Source organism: Erithacus rubecula (assembly GCF_903797595.1).
Source record: "Erithacus rubecula genome assembly, chromosome: 13".
Classification (NCBI taxonomy): Eukaryota; Metazoa; Chordata; class Aves; order Passeriformes; family Muscicapidae; genus Erithacus; species Erithacus rubecula.
The window spans coordinates 10,167,814-10,185,530 of NC_136665.1; positions in this window are offsets into that span (position 1 = coordinate 10,167,814).

Genomic DNA, 17,717 nt, shown 5'->3' on the forward strand with positions numbered 1-17,717 from the left:
TGAAAATCGCAGCCATGCTGGGAGGCAACTGGTTTATGTTTGTTCTTTGCTTTAAATGTAGTGGTAAAAAGCCCACAGTTTTGGGCATGGATGGGAGGTGGGATCATTAGGAGGTGGCAGGCGATGGCTGATACACATTAATGTGCCATGAGCAGAGCTTTACTGTGTGGGTTTTTTTTTTTTAACTGAGGCAAATTATTGCTTCAGGAAAAAGACTGTCTCCCTGGTGGAATTATAGCAGGGGGAAGGGGGAAAATTGATTTGTCTCAAGTTTTACTGCAGCAGATTGACAGCTCAGGCTCAGCACGCTGCCCCCCTGCAGAACCGTGGGGCAGAGGGCAGGTGACATGGCCCTGGGCACTGCCAGATGCCCCTTTCCAGAGGGTCCCCCTTTAGAGGGGTGGCAGTGGGGTGCAGCCACCAGTCTGGAGACCATGACCACTGGGAATCTTGGCCATGACAGTCAGGAACAAATTTTCCATATGGTGAAGTCAGCTGAGAAACATTGCTGCCCATATTTTGTCTGCTGCTCAGTGGTTTGGTGGCTCAGCATCGTTTCTGGCACAGGTGGCCAGCAAGCTCACCCTGGGCTGGCAACCCTGGGGTGATGTGTGGGGGAGCTGCACTTGTCTGAGTGCTGTTCATGGTGACTGATGTGACACTGCATGTGCAATTCCTGGGTGCTCTCCCCAGCAGGAACCCTGCTGTGATGGGCTTCAATGGGCCTTTCCCTCCCTCTGCTGGAAAAAAGCAGACATATCCAGTGTCCATCCTTGGGATCTGGATGGCAGCCAGGGGCATCTCCTGTCCCCTTGCTGCAGGTGCTGTCCCCCAGCAGCTCTGTTGCCTCTAGCAGGGTGTCTGCTGCTAAGGGATGGGGATATTTCCATGGTTGCCTCTCCCATCTCACAAGGGATGACAATGCACGTTGTAAAATAAGCCAATAGCTCACACCCCACCCAGATGAGTGCTGTGGGGGAAACTGAGGCACGAGAGCAGAGCTGCTTTGCCCAAGGTCATGCAGAAGGTTGCAGTGGGGAAGGAACTGCTCACAACAACACTGAAATCCCCAGGAAATGTGCTTTGATTATGGTCCCAGATGCCTGGGCCACTTTGGCTGTCACACTATCCTGAGCTGGAGTTTTATTTCTTCCTCAAACTGTTTTTTTCCCCCTTTTTTTTATGAACGAAATTCTCCCTTTGCAGCTCCTATTCTCTCAGGGGCTCTTCCACTCAGTGGTAGCCCAATTTCCTTTTATAGCTCGTACAATGACTGTCCTAATTACAATTAAAACCGGGAACACTCTAATCAAATCTTTTACTATTCTAGACAAACTCAGAAAATGAGTAAAATTAGTGACACATGGTGCAAAAAAAAAAAAAAGGAAGAAAAAATGTCTGTGAGGCAATCTAATGCAGAGAGAGTTAAAGAGGGCAGCAGGATTTCGGCTCTCATCTGCAGTAATTGGTGGTGGGAGGAGGCAGAGCCACCACTGTGGAGCAGGACTTGAGCATCCCTGGGGGTTCCTCCATCCTGCTGACCCTGTGCTGGCTGGACCCGTTGGTTTGAATAATCCCCCCCAGGAGTTACCATGGAAACAAAGCCTTTTGATGGTGGAAACCTTCAGCAGCAAGAGTTAATCAGACCCTAAATGAAAATGGGGTTAAAGGCAGAGCAGGGATGTGTGAACAGTGGAGCCACTGGGGCAGAAGAGAAGCAGTGAGTGGAGAGCAAATAATAAGCAAGGAAGAGGGGTCTGATGTCTGCTTGAGCTCCAGCCAATGGCCAGAGGGGTTTGGCTTTGATGGGAAATCACAGGGGTAAATTAACAGGCTGGATAATTATTTTTAATTTTCTGAAGGGCTGGTTGTATGATTTTACCACCCTGCACCATCTCCCAGGTCTGGGTGCTGATTTAGCAGGGGAAACACTCAATGCTGTGAATTGGAAGGCTGGGCACGTGTCCCACCTGGGTGGAAAGGTGGCTCTCAGCTGGGATCCTGTCAAGGGACAGGGCTTCAGGCCAAAATGGAGTGGAAGGACTGGCTGACTCAACATGTGTTATCAGTTTGGGTATCTGAGCATGCTGGTCCTGAATTACCAGCCAGAAATACTTGATGTGGAGAGGTGGGCTCCCTTGTGTTTGTGTTAGGGAGGAGACAGAGAAGGATTTATGGATACATTCCTTGGATTAGTGCTCTTGGATCACATAAATGTTGGAGAGGTAGGGTGGAGGCAGAGCCAAGAATTTCAGGCCTTTCTGTAGTTTGCTGCTGCTTTGGGGTTACAGATCCTGTCTGGGTGATCACTGCAGGTTGTCTGTTTCCTGAGCTAGTGTAGTTTGCAAGGGTTTGATGAAGGGGAGAGACTGAACTGGGAATGCAAAACTTGGTGCTCTGTTCCCACCATTGTTCCTACCAAACAATGAAATAGTACTGTCAGGGTAAGGGTGTTTTTTCTGCTAGAGGGAGGAGGTGTTTGCAGCTAATCCCAGTACTGTGTTGTTGCAGTGGCCAAGATTCGTGAGGTCCTCTCCATTGTGGGGAGAAACCTGTTTTTGTTTTTAGTTTTAGGATGCATAGGAAGACAGCCCTGGTTGAGAATTAGTGTTGCAGTCAGGGATGGAGTTAAAAAGAAGGATCTTTAGTGTGGAGAGCTGGGTGGAGCAGAACTCCCAGAGAGCCAGGGCTGTTGCTGTTGCTGTTTTGTGTTGCCTGGCATCCCGATTTTCATGTGATTTGGTATCATGAAAGACCTCATGTTGGACCTGCCCAATGCATCAGTGTGTTCTCATCCTAAACTGTGGTGTGATATTCCCCTAACTCCTATTTCAGGAACAACTGTATGTTTGCACTCATCAATGGCAATGTGCAACAGGACTTCCTCCACTCAATATGTTTTTCCTTCTGACCAGCCTAAATCTTACTTGTTGCTGTATAATCCCCTTTCCACTGGTCCTGCTCAGCAGAGAGGTGAAGAGCAGATTGCTCACAGATGCTGTTTTTAAGGACATCTAACACCAAGGTCTCAGTTATCTCCAACTTCCCCCTGCACCTTTAGTTTTTGGAGATGTCTGAAGTTTCAGCAGTGAGGGAAATAATGTTGAACAAAATGGGTGACCAAGCACCTTTATATCTTGGAGTTTATCAGCTTTCTATCCAGATCATGCAGTCTCACAGCTGGATGTGCCCTGAAGCCTCCCATGATGGAGGGGATCTCCTCACTCCTTTCCTTCATTCTCCATCTTTATTACTTTGTCCAAGTACTTTCAAGTATAATACTTAAACTTTATAGGTCTGAAGCATGAGATTATTCAATTTTCTTTATAGGCCCAGTTTGATAAATCCACTTGGAAACCCATGCTGTGGTAATTGAAATGCACTGCCTGGGGAGGAGGGAATTTCTGCACTGGCTTCATCCTTCACTTCTGACCACTGCTGGCTGGCTGCAGGGGCAGGACCCAGCAGAACCTGATGGGATTCACAGGGCAGGAGCTGCCTGGTGAGTCTGGATGGGAGCTGGGAAAGTTGCTGGGACAGAGCTCTCTGGAAATGCTAATTCCATTCTTCCTCCTCTTGTTCTGATCCTTCTGACCCATCCAAGCCTCAAGGGCTGTTGAGCTGCTGGGGCCCAAATTGAAATGACAAATTACTCAGAAAGCAGGAGGATGGCCAGGAGCTCGGTGTGGCTGCCACCAGGACATTTCACATGCCTTCAGGAGCAGCATTTGATAATTCATCCCTGCCCACACTGAGCCAGCAGCAGATGAATTTCTCAGCTGCCTCCAAATAATCAGAGACTGAAAGAAGGTTCTGGGGGCAGAAAAGCCTCTCTGAAGGGGTTTGACACCTTTCTACTGGAGGGGGTGAATGTGGGAAACTCTCACCTTTGCCACAGTAGTAGGAGAAGACTGTCTTGAGGAAAGCTTTGGTGGGTCTGAGGCAGGAGAAGGGTTTGGACATGAATTTCTGGTCCTGGGGGCCAGTTTCTTTCTCATGCCCCATTCCACCTTCGTTTTTGGGAGATTTGCACCAAAGCTTTGAGCTTTCTGTCTATTAAAGGACAATATATCACAGTGTCTGTGACAGCAGGGACTTGGTGCAGTGAGCCAGGAGCCATTCCCAGCTCATGTTACCCATGTCCTTGATGTCCAGCTCTCCACTAAAAGTTTGTTAATTGTTCTTGGTTCCTGGCATTAGATGAACCTACCTGTGACAGACCAGGTTTCTTCCAGCATTAACTCTCAGAGGAGCAGCACTCCCCAAAAGCACGTGGTTTGTAAGCCGAGGTCAGTTTTGACATCAGTTTTCCCATTTAAAGAAAGGCTCTCTCCTCAGGGATCAGTCTGTGATGCAGCAATGCCTGGGGCTCCAGGGAAAGCTGTGGAAACACCACAAGAACAGGGACCTGTGGGTCATGTTCCTGAGGGTACTGTGGTGAGAGGTTGCTATGCTGAGTGTTGGATTGAGGTCTTCAATCCAAATGTTGTTAGAAATTTCCTCTCACTGTTCAACAAAAAAATGTCAATGTTATACTGAAAGCAACATCGATCCTCTGTGACACCAAATATTTTGCAAAGTCTTGGAAAAAAATGGGGAAAGTTGTTTTTTCTATTGCTTGAAAGATTTGGTTTGGGCTAAAATAATGTTATTTTTTTTCTCAACTAAAAAGTTTGAAAAATGCCACGGCTGGGTCTAGTGAAGACCTCACTAGATGGAACTGATCAGGTGTGAAGAGGCACCAGTTTCTTGATTTATGCCTGCCCTTAGGGCAAAAAGCTGAGTGTATAGAGTATGTTTGAAGGCAGATTTGGGAGATGGTCCTGCCTGCCTGGTGCTTCCCACAGGCAGAGGAAAATCCTTTCTGTTGTTCCCTGCTGGCTGCAGGGATGAAGTGAGGTGGCATTGGGAGGTGCACCCCATAATCTTGACTCCAAACTTTCTCATCCAGCCAGGCTTTGCATGGCACTGGGACTGTCAGTTCATTGTTTCTGCTGCAGAAGTTGCTCTTCTTTTCTTGTTTTAGACTTCATCCCCAAGGGCTGTTAATACAGCATTTCCCAGAAGGGCTAAATTTAAAGCAAATTGAAGTATATTATATTTTTGGCTCCAGTAGATAGAACTGTATAACACTCTGACTTCATTTTTTCTTTCTCTCTCTGCACAGAGTATATATCATAGACTGTCATTGTATTTAAATAATAGAGCAGAACCAGGATTATTTTGTACACTTTTTTCCTCCTCTCTGATCTCCCCATTGAAAAATGCATGGAAAGCAACAGATGTTTCGACTTTGTAGCTTGAACCTTCTCAACTGTTTGAAGATTTGATATGAAGTTCTTTGAACATCAGTTTCAGAGGAGACTCTCTTAGTAACAGTTGCCATGCAAAATCCATAATTAATGAAGATTTCAGGGTTATGGTGGGTTTTTAAAATGTTATTTCTTTATTTGTGTTATTATCTTCTACTCTTCTTAATCAGCTTGGAGGAGGGGCAGCAGCCAGCTGGAATAAACAGTCTCAACTGCACCAAGTGTGTGGCATTGGCTCAGGCTGCCTTCTCCAGGCTCTGTGGCTCAGGGGTAGCCAGAAAACCTCTCTGACTAGCCACGGAGGCATGGATGCTAATTGAGGCAGGAGCTGCTGAAAGGCACTGGTAATTAGTTGCTGGGGTTCAGGCACTCACCTGCTGCCCAGTGCATCAAAGGAAGAGCTGATCTAACTCAGAGGACTGGATTACCCTCTAGTGGCTGCAGATTAAATAAAGGAGGGATGTGTGTGTTTCCTGCAGGCATGGCTCTCATTTACTGGATGCTCCTGTCCAGGGGCGCAGTGTAGAGGGGAGCAGGCACCACAGCCATGGGGAATGCTGGGGCCCAGAGCCCCCAGGAGGAGCAGCTGTGGCAGTGTGGTGCAGATGCCCAGGGTAGCTGCAGTGCAATACTCCATCCCTGACTGCCAGCTCCAGGAGGGCTGGTTTTGGTTTTTGGAAGTGCCTGTGGCTGGGAATGCTGTGGCCAGGCTGCCTGGCACAGCACTGTGCTGTTGTGGCTATCACACCAGAGTTGTGTTTGGGATGTCTAAGGCAGATGGCAGCATCACTGTGGGCAGGCAGGGAAAAACTGTGACTCATGGACGGGCTGTGGGTTTTCTCTGGGCTGTCCCACATTGCTACCCCACAGCTGCTCTGGCTATTTCTGTCATGGGGTGATCCCAGTCTCTGTCAAGTCAAGGGGTGTGGCAGAACTTTTGCTGGGCTGGCCCTATCTGCAACACCCTGCCCCCATCTGTGCTATCCCAGATTCTGGACAATCTAAAAGAGATTTTTTTTTTTTTACCATTGGGTTCATGAACTGCTAACACTCCAGGGAGATTTGGGTTGATGGCAGAGTGACAGTGGTCTGTTTTTAAGGCAGGACATAAGTGACTGTATGGTTTAGAGGGCAATAAGCCAGCTGGTACCCAGGGATGTGTCACTCTGGTGAGACTGACCATCCTTGGCATCCCTTGGGAGAGGCAGCAGCCCAGCAGTGTCAGCAGTGACCAGTGATACTTTGCTGCCACCAGCAAGCCACCACTGGCTGCCACGGCAGAGGCACTCAAGTCATGCATTTAATTGGTGTCTATTGGATTTTTTTCCTGCAGCTACAGTTTGTGCTACTTATTGTGACATCCATGAGAAGCGGTGATGTGGGTTTGTTTGTGTGTCTGGCTCAGAGGATTTCTCCACGCTGACATCTGACTCCTTCCCCCCATCCTGATGGCTGTTTTTCTGTGTCACTGGGCTGAGATAAGGGGAAACTTTTGGGTTGTGGATTGTGGGCTAGGCAGGGTCGAGGGAGCAGAGGAAGGAAAGCACAGCCAGGCCAGCCATCAGGGCAGCTGCAGGCACGTGCCTGTCTCCTTGCTGCTGATGCCCCAGGACCAGCAGCCAGGCTGGCCTCCAGCACAAAGCTGCAGCCAGGCCCTGTCATGTCACCACTGTGTCACCAGGCACCCCAGCTGCTGACTGGGCTTCAGAGGCTACAGGAACAGAGCAGACAGCCCAGGCAGCAGCAGAGCTGTGCAGTCCCAAGGTGGCAATGCTAGGTTTTCTGCCTGCAGAGCTGTAACTCCAGAGCTTCTCCCCTTGGAGATGAGCAGAGAGCAGGTGGAGTGTGGACTGTTCTAACCTTTCTGGACCCATCATTTCTTCAGCTGGATTTCTACCTAGGGACTATCAGCTGTGTGTCTGATGGGCAGTGACTCCAAACTGGGTGATGGACAGAGCAAGATAAAACAAAGGAGGAATGCTGAAAGGCATCCTCTGTGAGATATGTGCATCCTAGCCACAGCTCATGTGTTTGTGATATGTCCTTATCACTGGGTGGGACAAAGCCTTGGAAGTTCTGGGCATGGACAAAACAACTGAGACTTAGCAGAGCTTCTGCTTCAGCACTGATACTTCTGCTCACTGGGGAGAACTGGGATGGAAGTACCTAACTTGAGTACCTGAGGTTTTGAGACATTTCACAAGCTGAATCTACATTTCTCAGCTGACCCTGCTCTGCAGAGTAAGGAGAATGAACCCCACAGCCAGTAGTTCTGGGCTTGGTCAGGGGTCCAAGGCTGCTGCTCACTCCCAGCACTGTGTGAAGCAGCTGCAGGACACTGGTGCAGTACAATGGGCTGCAATCTTCACCCTGCAGTGAAATTTTGTGTCCCAGGGCATTGGTCACCCTGGCACTGCACATGATGGTCCCTCCTGAAGGACTGGTTTTGATGCACTCAGAAATGGCTGTGATGGGTTGGGTGCTCTGTCCTCTGATCAGGGGGAAATCCTTCTGCTGGTGTTCCTAAGAGAGAGGAGAGAGGTTTGGTGTGGAGAGGGGTGTGCAGCTGGGGACAGCTCTTGGCCGTGCCAGGCTGTCTGGGGGTGCACTCACTGGGGCTCTGGGCATTGTGCTGGCCCTGCTGTCCTTCAGCAATACATGGTGACAGCACTCAGAGCTGTCAGACTTGGCCTGTCATCCTCAGCCAACACAGTGGAAGCCTCCAGGGCTTGCTGCCCTTCCCTCCTGACCAGTTTGCTGGGCTGTGTGCATGTGAGGGCTGTTACAGCAGCTGCCACACTCCTGCTTTCCCAAACTGACCAGACAGCTTCTTGCGCAAATGCCTCTGTCCTTTTTACCCATTTGATGGTGAAAGGCATCTTCCTTCCTTCCTCCCTCTGGTCCTTCCTGCACTCTGCTGCCTCTCTCCAGTCCCTCCCTGGGATACATGTTGGGTGTATGCTGGACTTCAGCCAGAGCAGAAGGTGGCATGGGACAGGATGCAGTGAAGTTAAAGAGGCTTCCTGTGGGAGCCTGTCTCCTGACCAGGCACTTTTTTGGGATGTCATGGGCAACAATGCCTCCCAGAGAGCAGGCTGAGCGAGGTCACTCTGATTTTGGGAACTCAGCCATGCTGAGTCACTTGCCTTGGGCCAAAGGCTGCCCTGCTGCATCTTCTATACTTTATTTACTTTTATTTGTGAATATCTCTGTAGTACTCTGAAGAAACAGTGCTGCAAATCCAAAGGATCCATATCCCTGCAGCTGGAGCTCACCCTATGTAACCATCTCCTCTCCATTATAATAATAAATCCTTCTCCTTCACCACTTAACCCTTTCTGCTTCACCTCCACCTCTGAGGGCGAGCTGAGCCTGGTGGGATGTGCCTGTCCCCCACAGCAGCTGGGAGCAGTGGCTGTGGCAGGGTGCAGCCAGCAGTGCCCCTTGTCACCCCTGTGTCCCTGTCCCAATGCTGGGCAGCCCTGGCTGAGCCCCTCTGGATAACCCACCATGGCAGATGTGGCCTTGCAGCCCTGCTGGGGCTCTGTGCTCAGCAGAGGGGAACAGCTCTGCTCTCTAATCCGAGCAGACAGATTGAGGTCAGCAACAGGGAAGGGCAGGGGAAGGGGAGAGGAGGAGAGTGTGCCTGTGTGGGGACAGGGAGGGAGAGAGGGGAGCAGTGAGGATGGGCAGCCTGGGCCCCTCCTGCCCCTCTGCCAGGCTGTGTGGGTGGGTGTGGCAGTGGCACTGGTTTCACTGGTGTGCAGTGCAAAGGCAAGGCTGGCTGTGGGTGGCACAGGTCAGCACTGGACACATCTGTCCCAGTACCCCAGGCAGTGTGCTTGGCCCTTCTCTGCTGTGGTGTGGGCTCCAGACAGCCTCCCAGAGATGAGAAGGTGAAAGGTGCTTTTTTGGGATGAGGAGCAGGGTAGGGAAGTGTCAGCTGCTCCTCATCTTGCTGTCAACTTTTGAAGTCACTGTGCTGGGGACAGACCTGCCACTCTTGTGCCAAGCTACAGGCTCAGAGGAGCACTCAGAGGAGTGGGAGGTTTCCCTGCCAAACCTCTGGGTGTCAACAGCTCCATCTGCTTCCATCCACCTCTCTGCCCAGAGGCAAGGAAACACCTGTGGGAAGAGGAGCCCACTGCAGAGCACCCTTCTGCCTCTGCCCCATTCCCACATCTGGCCTTCCCTCTTGGCTCAGCCCTGCTGCCAGACTGAGCAGCAAGGGATGAACTACAAGCAGCTGGAGGAGGATTTAGCCTGCTCAGGTTTGCTCTTTTGTGGTGCTTTGGCATTTCCACACTGTGCTGTGCCTGCTGGTCACTGCTGGCAGGGCAGGACTTGCAGTGCTCCCTGGTTCACACCCAGGCTTTGATGTGGAGTCTTTCACCTCTATCATTCAGCACAAATAATAGGGAGCAAAAGAAGGCACAAGAATTTAATAACCCAGAATTACCCAAAACATGGAGCCCTGCTTAGCAGTCTTTTTTTTTTTTTTTTTTTTTTTTTTTTTTTTTTTTTTTTTTTTTTTTGTGGAGTCTGGTGGTTGTGGCAACAAAGTGCATTGAGCTCATAAAAAATTATACACAGGCATTGGAACACCTGGAGGTCCCAAACAGTGGTTGCTCCTCTGTGCATAAAGACTTGGTGCCTGTTAAAATGAGCTCTTTGCTACCTGTGGACCATGGAGGCTGCTGGTATATTCTCATTTGGCTTAGGATGGAGATGGCTCAGCTTTCTTTCAGCCCAGGTAAGGCTGTGTTATTAAGGAAGTCTTGAGTGGCTCTGAAAGCATCTGCTGCTAGCTGGAATTGCTTGGACATGTCTAAACTGTGCATTACCCTGCTATGCCTGAGCTCATTCTCTGCTTGCCAGGAGGGGCACAGAGGTGTTTGTTGTGTGGCCAGTGTCCCCCCCAGCTGCCCAGGACCCTGCTCCTTGTGCTCACATGTCCAAAGGTGATGTCTCCACAGTGTGACAGCCTCAGGGAGAGGGGCTGGGAGCTGCCTGGCTCTCAGAGCTGGGCTGCTCTGATGCAAATCCTGTTAGTGGTGAAGCAGGATGAGAGGGACAGAAGTGTGGAAAGAGAATCAGCTCCAGACAGAAAATATATATATATTTTTTGCCTGCTCCCTGGGAGACTTTTGAGAGTCTCAGAGCAGCATTTCACATAGTTGCTCAAGTGGAACTGTGCTGAATAAATAGTTGCATTTCAGCAGTGGAGATTTAAAACCAAGGTCTTGGCAATTTCTGGCTGCTGAAAATCCCTTGGTACTTCTCAGAGTAGTGGGTGTGTTAACCCCAGTACCTTGGCCAAATTCCCAGCTGGGAACCACCTCATAAAATCTCTTTCATACTCCTAGCAGGAGCCATCTTAAAAATACTTCCTACTTGTTTTTTCATTGTCCGCCCCAGCTTCCTCCCTACTCTGGTGAGGCATAATTTTGAGCTTAGACATGTTTCTAGCTGACATATTTTTAGTACTCATGTCATCCTTCTACCACCATTGCTTTTTCTCATGTTTACTGACTGCAATTGGAATGGAGACAGAAATCACATGTCCTTCAGCCTGATAAATAAAAAATTCATGCACCCAGTCTTTTTGGGCCATTTTCCATCCACTGGTTATCCTGACAGCCTTTCTTTGTGTCTGTTGCTGCTCTTCAGTGTGGCTGACCAGTTTAATTTGTGAATTGGGAGATGCCCTCCTCTGCTGGAAATCTTTCCCTGCATACATGTTAGGATCAAATTTACCTGCTTGGTGGCTTTATCTCACTAATCAGCCTGTAACTGACTCCTACAATCAAAGTCTTTTTCTCTTCAGTCATTTTCAACTTGTGAATTCCTTATTTGCAGCAGAAATTCTTGAAAACCACATGGTTTGCTTCAGGGATTGAGCCATGCTCAAGCTGTGTTTCCAGTGTGATATCCATATTGTCTTCCCTGGTTCCTCCTGCTTCTCATGGGCTAGTTTAATTAAGAAGGACTCATTAGGGAAATTGTTGACCAGGGCAAGTCCTGAGACCACTCTGCTGGGAACTCCACTGTCAAATTCCCTGTACCCTTCTGTCCTTGACCACAACTATGCCTCCATCAAATCCTACTCTGCCTCTACAGTGCCTGGGATAAGCCTCTTTATCACAACAAATCACTTCCCTCATGGCCCTGCATTCAATGATTCACTGAAATATGTATTTTCCTTTGTCTAGAAGGTCAGCTAGTAACACAAAACAGTGAGATAAAAATAAAAACAATCCCAAATGGGGTAGCCTGGCATTCCCCACAGCCCTGCCCAGTTTTTGCTGCCTCCCTTGTGCACTGCCATGGGTGACAGCTGCTCAGATGGCTTTTTCATCCTTCTTACCTACAGGTGCTGCATTTTATGTTCCTCACCTCCTTACTGGTGAATTTATGGAAGCCCTTGCACCCAATCTGTCTGTTTCATGGAATAGTTCCTCCAGGAATTTGGGTTGTGAGTTTGAGCCCTGTGACTTGATCACAGGAGGATCTATCTTGGATCTTCACTGCTCTCCCAGCTGTGGTAATTACCTTTTCCATATCAGTCACCCAGCTAAGTTCAAGTGCTTGTAATTATTGTCACTGTCCAGAGCTGCTAAGAATTCCCTTAGTCTTGGGACCTCAGCTGGATTTCCTGTGAACTCTCTTCCCACAGATTGAATCACAGCACTGCTTGTTCTGTCTTTATTACCTTTGTGTTTGCATGACCAGACAACCTTTCACTATTTAATATCCTTCTTCAGGTCTAACTCCTTTGATGTTTGGCATATCCCACTCCATCTCTTCTATTTACAGCCCTAAAATTTTGCTCTTTGCTGATTAATCATTTCCATTTCTTTTCTGTCTTCTTTTTTCTTTTTTCTTTCTTTTTTCTTTCCTTTTTTCTGCATTGCTCTACTAATTCCAGCAAGTTAGGAGCCACACAGGATTTACTCATTCACTATTTTTCTGTATTTGGGGTGAAGTCCCCAGGGGGTTTTGCTTTTGGCTCAAAGACATTTGAACCCACCATGAAAGGTATGTAGGTTTATAGGCAAGGCTAGGTTTGCCCTTTTGAAACCAGGAACCTTTAGGCAGCACTCTGCTGTTGTCTATCTGTCTGTTCTGTTTAGAATAAGTCAAAATGAGGCATGAGTTTTAAATAAATCAGTCTGTCCAAAGCTATTTTCCAGTTCCATCTCTTCCACTCTGTTTTTATCATTCACCAATACTGAGTCTAAATCACAATCATGTCTTGGTGATGCATCTACAGTTGGTGTTCAAGTCTTTAACTGCTGCAGCTAGGGTGTGTGAGCTTTTGCTATTGCATTTTTAGGTTTATTTTGGTAGTTAGTCTCCTAGAAGGGGCATTTTTCATAGTTCCTCTCTTTTTATTAATAATGTTAATAGAAATCTCAGTGTCCATCCAAACTTTCAGCACTTTCCTAATGGAGCTACTTCTACCCTTTTGTCCAAGTGGTGGTGGCCCAAAATGATCTTCTCCCATCCTGTCACACCTTCATCATCACATTAATGAAGGTATTGCTGGCTTTGCACCTCCCTCTTTCCCACTTTTCCTTTATTTTTAATATTTTTTTCTCTATAGCATATTGTCAGTGTCTTCTGGACTTGAGCCTCTTGGGATCTTCAGGAGAAAACATGAGCTGATTTCTTCTGGAGAGGGAATGAGCAGCTCCAATTTGCCAGTCTGGGTGGATTATCTTGTCCTCTTGCTTTTAATAAGCTGCACAGGATTAAAGAATGACTGTGGATTAGTTTGGTTGGGTTTTTTTCCCCTGAGTTTTAACTTGGCACATAATTGGAGTCAAAACAGAGAGTTCTGGGTCCTTTTGCACTCCTGCTTCCACACTGGCCCTGGCAGCAAACCTATTAGTAAATCCAGCCAGGGATAGGGACCAAGGGTTTTGTGGCTTTGAAGGACTCACATGTTGTTAAACATTTCACAGTGTTTGAATTGTTTGTATGTGTTGGTTTTTGTTTTCTTCCCCATTCTCCCCTTCACTTCATCTTCAACATCTGCTTGCCACAAACCTGATTTAAAAAAAATACACGCACTTACTAATTTATGAGCTGTGGTCAATGCTGTGGGAAGAGAGACCTGAAGGGAAAAGGGGTTTGTGGAAGCAGCAGGGCTGTAATGAGATCAGGGATAGGGGAGGATCTGCATTTGGACTCTGCTCCTGCTCTCGCTGAGACACTCGATCCTCAGGGGAATGAACACAGCAAATGATCTCGTCAGCTCTCCAGCAGTTTAATATTTCTCTGAATGATTGATAGCACCATGTACAGGACCTTCAGACATTAGGATGGAGAGGTTTAGACCACAAATATCCTGTGTTATGGCTGATAGCAGCACCTAGAGGAGAGCAAGTGCCCCGATGCTCTCCTCTGCTTCCCAGGGCAGCAGTGACCATTGCCTGGGGCAGTGCAGCTGCTCTTCTCTGTGGGCAAGGAAACCTGTTTCTGTTACAGCAACATATTCATAGATGCTCTTCTGTGGTGTGTCTTCCTCTGCTGGTGTGGGAAAAGCAGAGTCAAAGGAGAAAGGACCAAGGCAAAGCTTTCCAGCATCACTTTCTGCCTGGTGCATGTGGCTGGCACCTGGGCAGAGGCAGCTCCCTGATGGCACCCTGCAGACCACAGTGCTGGGGGGCACTGACTCCTGCACTCCTGAGTGCATTTACCTCAGTTAAAAGCTAAGGATGTGAAAAACAGTGGATGGTGGAAGCGTTGTCTGATTTCAATTTGTTCTACTGTACTCCTACTGGAACCTTGCAGGTGAGATTGATTTTCTCTCTTAACCCTTCTCCCCATTCCCATCCTAGAAATAGATTTTGCTTCTCACAAGCCCAACAAGGCCCCCTGGATCCCCTGAACATGCAGTTTGTGTTGGGGGAGGTTTGTGCTGGGCTGGTGGTGGCTCCTCCAAGAGCTGGGCTCACCAGCCTGTTCCTGCAAAGCTGCTCAGGAAAGTGGCAATGCTGGACAAACTGGGCTTGTGGCTGAATGGCTTCTCAGGGGACCTTGGTGGCTTCAGGCAGGAAAAGTGCCACTAGTGCTGAGGCATCTGGGATGTGTTATGACTCTTTTGACACACAGAGCATCATGTGGATTTTTCCAAAGGGATGTAAAAACCGAAAATACAGGTCATCATTTGGCCCTTCTGATCTCCACATGCATCCCATTAATGAAGGGAAAAAATGATGCAGGAAATTTGTGAGTTGGCTCAGTTGCCTGTGGGAAAAGATAGAAGTGAGGAGGGGAAAATACTACTTTAAATCTAACATCCATATGCCCATTTAGGATTTAATAAGAGTTACCACATCTCTGGTAAGTGACAGCTGGTTATTAGAAGCATACACTGAAGCTGTGGATCATCTAAAGTCAAAGCTGATGCTTAGCTATTTGTATACCAGTACATCTGCCTTCAATAATGGCTTTTAATTTTGTTAACATGCTTTAACTAGCTTATTAAATCAAAATAAAGTGGGAATCTTAGTCTTAATGCAACCACACAAAAAGGATCCAACCTCAAACCCTGCCTCCCTGGTTGTATCCCATGATGTCCTGGATAAAAATATGTCCAAGGATAGGTTTAAACCAGCATGGTATTCTGGCAGAGTTACAGCAATGTTATATTTCCTCTCTCTATCCATTCTTCCCTTTCTTGACTTCTACATTACCATTCTTGGCACCCTCCAGACTTTCTGTGTGTGGCATGGGTGGGAAGCTCAGCCTGGTTTAAAGTTGTTCCATCCAAAAAATAGGCAGCAAGTGTGATTTCTCCTGACTCTTTCAGAGGAGGCAGCACTTCGGGCCTCTCTAGGTGAGTGAGTGATCTGGATCACTCTTCAGAGTGCAACATCCTGGGTTGCAAGGGAGCAAAAGCTTGGACTTGGGGACACAGGCTGCATCTGTTGTGTTTTCTGCTTTAATAATGACAGACTGAGATGCTTTTAGTGTGGTGGGAGTGTCCCTCAGCCCATCATGCTGGATAAGCACTGCCAGCACGTTGCTGCTGTGCTCTGCATTTGCAAACAGATTTGCTTGGATTGGGCTCACCCTCTGCTTTTGCAAGCCAGCCCTGGTGTTTGTGCCAATGTGCTTTCACAGCATGCAGGCAGCACTCTGAGATGGCTGCTGGTGGCTACCATGTGGCCAAGAGGCAATGAGTGTGTCCTCCCTGCAATCTGTGCTGTGACAGAGAGGGAAGGAGGGCAGGTCAGCCCTCAGTGATGCCAAATTCCTGTCCCAGCACCCTCTGCACCTCCCTGACAATTCCCATGGCTCTCAGGCCCTGCATGGGGAGATGCACCAGTGTGAAGTGTGCTCCCTGAGTACATGGTAGAAGGGCAGCAGCAGGGTGTTAGTGCTTGGGGTCCCATCCAGGCGTGCTCTGAGTCTGCCTTAAAAGAAGAAGTGACTTTTTGTAATCAGGTTTCTGGGTTGTCTGCACCACCTGCTTGCCCCTCTGCAGCTTGGTGAGGTTCAGCCAAGGGTTCCCTGCCCACAGGGAACTGAGGCTGAGGTTCTGCTTTGTAACCATCTGCATGTTTAAGTCTGTCTACTCTGTCCCAGCCAGTTTGTTACTTTACATATTCAAATATCCCCAATTAACCAAATATTTATTTATTTATTTTTTTATTTATTTTTATGGCTCTTCTCAGTTTCCATCTCGAGACTGTGTCCCACAGCAGGTGTCCTGCCCCTGCCTTGTCCTTCCTTCTCTCTGCTGGGTGCTGCTAAGATGCCAGCAGGTGCTGGCCAGGCTCAGTGTGCTCTGAGACTGTGGCCTCACTGGTCCCTGCTTCCCTCTGACCAGCAGAGCAGAGAAATTGCCTGTTACCCAGGTCGATTTTCCATGCACTCCTAAATTGCTTTGTATTGACACGCTGTCAGAAATGGATTGTCACATTAACCCAGCCAGAGCCGGGCTGGGGCTCACATCCCTGCTGTTGGGATGATCTCCCTGCAGGCTGAGGGCAGGCTCCTTTCCTCCTGGGTTTGCAGAGATGCTTTGCAGCACTTTCTAATTATGATTCAGATGAGCCAGTGAAAGGCAAGGCTCTCCATTATAACCATTTCTTCTTCCTTTTTAGGATCAGAAAAGTGACTTGCAAGAATGGGAGCTCCTTACCTCAGCTATAGGGCCCATTGCTCTGACTCAAGTTCTCTTCCAAGGTGACAGTAGGTGATAGAGCACAGGATTTCAAAATTTAAAGGATTAAATTAAATTAATTTTCCCAAAATGAAATAATGAATTCATGTTTTGCCCATGATGGTAGTTGTGAGTGATCTCCCCCTGTTCTTATCTTGACCCTTGAGTCTTCACTATAATTTCTCTCCCCTCTCCAGCTGAGAAGGGGAGTGGTAGAGCAGCTTTGGTGGCATCCAGTCAGGGTCAGTTCACCACATCAGTGATTTTGAATATGGTGAATATAAGGAAGCAAGAGTGATGGACTCACTTTTCCCCCTGAGCCAGCTTGCACAGAGACTCCCATTTCTTCTGGTCATTTTTCTAGGTGATGTGTAATTTCTAGAGCTTCCCATCCCTACCCCTAATGACCTCTTCAATTTCTCTAATGAGATTCCTCCTCAGAGATTAGCAAATGCCTCATGAAGTCAGAGTGTACACCACCCACTTCATTCCCTTTGTCTTTCATGCAGCTGAAAGAAAAATCCAACACAATGCTGTGAGCTGGCTAAATTCAGCCCAGGAAACCAGGAGTGCAGACAGTGCTTATGTAAGGGGGTCTGAGCCTCAGTGATGAGTAATTTGAAGTTGCTCATGGTTTGTGTGCCTTACCTCCTCTCTGAGCTAGAGGTGCCTCCTTGTAGACAAGAGAGTGATGAGAGATGAGTTTGCATGGGAATGGTTTTCTGAGCAGCTCCTTCCCCTGTATCAGTTTCATGATGTAGGTGAGCACAAGTCTGCTGTCCTCTTTAATGGATTTGTGGAGAAACAAGCCCCAGGTATGCTGTGCCCCAAACATAAAAACAGCTTTAGAGGTGTAGTTTGGGTCCTTATAGTCCTTGCTCAGCTGCCTTGCAATATCATTGCTATATTTCTGTGTTTTCCATCTCCCTGAGGACCTGCTTCTTCTCTCTGCCAGAGCCACCTCTGGTTTGTGTGCTGAACCAGTCAGTTCTTTGCAGCACCACGTTACTCTGAGCATGTCTGGCTTACTGCAAAGTCCAATCTATGAGGCATGTTCTGGGCATGGATCAGAGATCAAGGTCTGCATGGAGTTTGGAACTTTGGCCACTCTCACAAAATAATGTAGTGGCTACAGCACTCTCTACTCCTGTCTTTTCTCCCTTTGGAAGAGACTCGAATCCACTTGGAAAGACCCTCCTGATTGTCAGGTAATTCTGGTTTTGAGG